This window comes from Pieris napi, chromosome 20 (genome assembly GCF_905475465.1).
Source record: "Pieris napi chromosome 20, ilPieNapi1.2, whole genome shotgun sequence".
NCBI lineage: Eukaryota > Metazoa > Arthropoda > Insecta > Lepidoptera > Pieridae > Pieris > Pieris napi.
In genome coordinates, this window is record NC_062253.1 from 7,589,372 (window position 1) to 7,595,325 (window position 5,954).

Below are 5,954 nucleotides of genomic sequence, written 5' to 3' on the forward strand. Positions count from 1 at the left end.
GTATTGCGATACTTATTCGTTGAGCGAGGTAAGCACCAGCTCTGGGGTCACCGGTACTCTCCAGGCGCCTACTTAAATCATTAATTAGGCGCTTGTGCAATTATAATACATATATTTGAAGCATGGAATAAATGTTTTGAGGGGTAGAACAGACAACTGCTTCAATAATTGCTTTGACTGTTCCTATTCCAGAGGCATGCTGTCTGAGGTTCACGAACTGTCCTCCGCTAGTCACCAATTCCATTTATGATCTCGCTGCCTAACCGTACCTGAACCTTCTTCTTCTGGTGCCACTTTATCGCCAAAGGTTGGCTTTTAACAATTGAATTTGAATCTTGAAAAGAAATTTTGCGCTAGTCTAAAAAGCTCCTCGGCTGATATGATGTCGGTCCAATCCAGTACGTTCTGCAACCACAACTTCTTCCTTCTAGTTCTTCAGTCCGTCTCTTGCATTGCAATTTTGCCCATCACTATGCAACAAGTCATATCAATGATGACGCAAAATGTGTCTTAAACTTAATTGTTGTTATATTCCTTAATTGCTTATGATCTTGTTTTTTTCATCTGAGATCCTCTAACCTACAACTCTCCTACTGGACAGTGAAAACTCACTTTAAATCAGTCATGACTACATCTGCCATAGACAATTTTATAGTAGATCAAATTCAGTGTGCTAACTAAAACTAGTATCATTATTGTAATCAAGTACGGAGATGTGTAGGCAATCATCATATCCATTAAACTTCAATGAGTTTCTGTGTCTTAGTTAATAAAATTTAACGATCCGTTAGGCTTTAAACCATTTAGTTTATGTAGAATGTGTGTGGTCGAATCGGATGTTGGTGAAAAAAATAATACACTTTTGAAGTGATAATTAACACGAATTTATTTATTTATTAAAGTCCACCACACCATTTATAATGCTATATCTACAGTATATGTTACAAGCTTTTTTTCTAAAATATACGACAATTATTGGTGTGTGGTGGTGTATTAAAAAAAGTGCGTGCGTACAAAGTACACATGTCAGAAGTGAAACTTCTTTGGCAAACAAATTTTTAACTCTTGTTCATATTTATACAAATCTAAAACTTTAGATTTCCGAGACTTAGAGGGAGGGAAAAAGGAAGATATGTTAGGAATTTAATGAATTTAATTGTCCTTAAATTATTAAGTGTCGAAAATTAATACAAAATATAAAATATTTTTTTTAAATTATTTTTTTCGATAATAGAAACACGTGGCACTTTAATTTACAATTCGTCATTTGAGATTTCCATGAATTATTTTGTATAAAATATAAAATACTAATATTTCATAAATTCCTTGTTACGAAATTTTAATTTTGAAAATAGAATTTCTATGAGATAATTTGCCCTTCTCACTCTCTCAATCGGTGTCAATCGCTCTCTCCCTTTTCTTCGACAAAAAAGCTGCACATCTTCGTGACGCTAATATTATTATTAATACGTTTCATCCGTAAAATGTTACCCTAAAGAAGTTTCACATCAAAAATTAAAGTTAACCAAAGCAAAAAATTACTAGCAGAACAGCGGATTAGTTTTCAGATAGGCATTGCTTGCACTACAATGTTTTTTCTTAATTCAAATTTTTAATATTATATAAAAATATTTTGGTGTTTTTTGAAAACTGTATACACTATACACATTAAAGATCACTTATATATTATTGTGCAGATAATATGTTGGTTGGTTTCGTAACAGAAATAAAGATTTTAAAACCGTTCCTGCGATTCTTATGGATTATAATAAATGCTGAGTATAAAATATTCTTTGACATCTTTTTCCCCGGATGCTGTGCCTCATTAGATTGCATCGTTTTGTCTTATTTACAGGCTTTGAGGGTGTCGGGGCGTGGGCTGAGTGTCATTATATGCATGAGCGACGTAAAACTTATGTCTTTTATTATTTGTAAACTGTATACAGTGTGTTTTCCGTAACATATGGCTTATAATTTTCATTAAAATTTGTTTTTAACTAGAAACATTTAACTGTCGCTACAAGTTAGCTTAACGGAGCTGTTATTTTAAGTTCCTAAATTTGTAACGTCTGTAATAATTGTACTATTTTTACAACACATTCAATTGTTTTAATACATTTTAGTTTTTCGTTTTTCGTTGATGTTGGTTAGCAGTGTTGGCTTGGTCAGCGTGAAACTCTCATTCCGGAGGTCGTCGATTTGAGCCCCGGCTATGCATCGATTTACTTGTCTATGTTTATTTTTATTTTGGAAAAGGTATTATTAAATATATTCAGGTAATCTTTAACTTATTAAAAAGTTTACTGTATGCTAAAATTGTAGGCCATAGTGGCTTGAGTGTACGATTCTCATCCCTGTAGTCACAGGTTCGAACCCCGGCTGTGCACCAATGAACTTATCTATATACGGAATCAACACTCAATGTGCGAAGGAAAACGTAAGTAACGCGGCCTTAATTATCTAACCGTAATGCCTTAGACTCATAAAGTCGACAGCGTATGTCAAGAACAGAAGGCTGATCTACTTGCCAATTAAAAAAAACAAATGATCACGAAACAGGTATAGAAATTCAAACCCATTTTTTGTATGCAAAATAGTCTTGTTTAAAATACTCAGAAGCAATACAAATTGAAAAGAAATATTACCGATTGGGACAGTGCGATCCATCAAATTCGAGTTACGATCCCAATATCCGATAAAGGCTAGTTTACGATGGGGTCGTTTGTTCGGTGGTATACGAGCTTTATTTATGCTTATCGGTACATCTAGCTTCGAGTGTTATGATGAATGGACAATTTGTTATGTCCAAGTTAGACGCTGAAGAGGACTGACTAAAATATATTTTTTCCGTTCAAATTTTTTATTAATATATGAAAAAAATGCTGTATATGCTGACAATATGAGCGGAATACTGAAGGCATTTCACCTAAATAAGGACTCTTCCATTGTAGAAGAGTCACCCGATAGGTCCTTGGCCCTGGAGTGTAAACTTCCATATAATATATAATAATTGTTTTTTATTTGTTTGGTTTATTATTTCGTAGTATTAAAGTCAATTCCAGCAATAATTATTTTTTATATTTTTATATTAGATTAGAGTATAGGGAAAACAGCGATGGAATACAACTGGAATATAGATAGCAGCACAATAACATGAAATTTCCCTTTACTATTTACTAATATTCATAGTAAAACTCTTATACTAATACCTTCATCACCATTCGTATATATATATATATATTTCTAAATAAATAAATCAGTGCCGTAACAACCTTTTTGGGTCTCAGATTGCTGTATCTGTTTCGTGATCATTTCTTAATCTAATAATATGATCAACCTCCTGTGCCTGACACACGCCGTTGACTTTTTGGATCTAAAGCTGGTTTCCTCACGATGTTTTACTTCACTGTTTAAGCGAATGTTAAATGTATATATATAGAAATAAAGTCTATTGGTCCCGCCGAGAATCAAACCAGAGAGTCGCACGCTGAAGCTACTACGCCAACAATGGTCTTACAGGTAAAATATATATTTATATGTAATTAAATTAAACTACCAAATAAAATGTATGCCTTATTTTACAAAATTTACCCGCTACATCTCTTTGTTTAGACCACTCAACCGCAGCATCATCGCTTGTAACACGATACTGAAAAATGAACTCACAAATGTGTTGTTGGTTAACTTACTTTAGCATTACTAACATACGTTGTACCCCAGGTAATCTGATACAGGTAACGAAAAATTATCCAATTTACGATGCGAGATAAATTCCTTTAATATATAATTGTATTCAAAATGCAATTAAAGTATTAAATAACCGTGGTTTAATTTGTATTAATTAGCTTTGTACTAAGAGAATTAATTTTTAAGTGTTAATTTATATTAAGTTTTCTATATGGGTATGAAGATATAGCTATGTTTACCAAGTCATTTAGAAAATTCTTGTTATTCCGAATAATTCATTATGTAAAGAGATTTCTGATAATAATTCTTATACCATTGGTAAGGCAATTTTTATTAAGGTAGGCGTTTCAAATAGTAAGGTCAAGGCGCCATCTTGTTCCGCATTTTGTATTAATTAAAACGTCGAATTTTAATTATATCGGATTCAAAATCGAGATAAAGTCGTAACAGTCTTCCATATTTCAAAATCCTCTTTTTTAACAGCGGGCAAACCGGTAGGAGGCTCACCTGGTGTTAAGTGACAGTTTCAGTGTCCGCCCATTGCCACTCTCAATGCCAAAGGGCTCCCGAGCGCGTTGCCGGCTTTTCAGGAATTAGTACCCCCTTTTCTTGAAGATGGGTAGCTGGTTCCATATCGTGGTTCCAAGATGACTCGACGACGATTGGGATTGATATCGCTATTGGAAGTTACACATAATGGGACACTTACACACACAAATAAAACCCCATTGTAATAAATATTACTGTTATTATATAAATAAAAGTTATATATATTTCTGGACCTGTAGTTTTATTTAGAAGGACAACGTCACCCAGTATTACAAAAGTAAAGAGAAAGTAGACATCTTGAAAGAGTGTTGCCAACTATATTGCCAATTAAATAAATAAATAAATAAAATAAATAAACTAAATTTATATTACATTGTCTATTACCAAGGATAAGCAAGGATTCTGGGTTGTAAATCGCACATAAGTAAATATATCTACGAAACATACTTCAGTAACTACATTATTCAGTGCTTAGTGCAATAAACGTATCAATTACTAACGCCGCAGGATAATTTCCAAGAATATTTGTAATAAGATCATTAATTTATCACGCCATAAAACAGTGTTCGGCCGTTTCTCCGTCAAGTTCGTTTTGATAAATGCTTACTGCGTTTAAATGTGTTGGCGAACGACTCGCAATTAAAACGTTCAGGCAGATTGTAAATTGTCATCTAACTGCCGCAGGCACAGATAAGAATTTAAAAAACGTGAAGCCTCTTTTGTGTTTAGAAGAAGCCTCTTTGGTTCTTAAAATATTAAGACTGATCGGTTACAAAACATTAAAGATTCTGACCTTACAAATACTTTTTCTTATCAAAGAGTTACCCTTTAAACTTTTCTTAGGATATTTTCTATTGTTTTTTGACATCCCCTTGTCTCGGCCTTGTGCCTGATTTCTGGTAATCCGCGCGTCGTGTCAGACACGAACCCTCGCTACGAGACGTAATGAACTGAATAAAAGGTAAACTAAATAAGTCGTAGTTGGTCAACAAAGCGGTTGTTATTCAAAAAAAACCGAAAGTTATTCAAAAAGTTTCTATAAATACAATTTTTTTAATGTAATAGGAGGCAAATGGGCAGGAGTCTCAACTGATGTTAAGTGATACATGGACACTCACATTACCAGAAGGCTTGCAAGTACGTTGCCGACCTTTCAAGAATTAGTACGTTCTTTTCTTGAAGGACCATAAGTCCTATTGGTTCGGAAATACTTCAGTGGGCAAAAACTGCCTTGGAAAACGCTCAGTTGCGGTACGACGGACATCGAGGTGATACGGATGGTATTTTGTATTGTTCTTCTATTAAGTCTGGATTGTTAGACTACCTTAGGCACCTACGTACCTAGGAAAAATTTAAAACATGTGTTGTCTCATTGGCTTTGGGGCAAATAAATTTATCATACATACAGTTCTATTATCGCCATTTATCATTAATATAGGTGTAATATGAAAAGAAAAGCAATAGAATTCTTTTACTAGTTATTTTTTATGTCTTTGACAGAGCTTTCTCAAACAATATACGATATTAATAAAACTATTTTGCAAATGTCATTTGTACTGTAAATATTAATCTGTGGTTTAGATTTAAATACTTTACATATGTATGTGTAATTTTACAGTCCTCGGAAATATGCATAATTAAACAACCTAAACCGTTATAAAGAAATATAGAGAAAGAGGCTTTCATAGACAATATATGCAAATTTAGATAAAATCAAG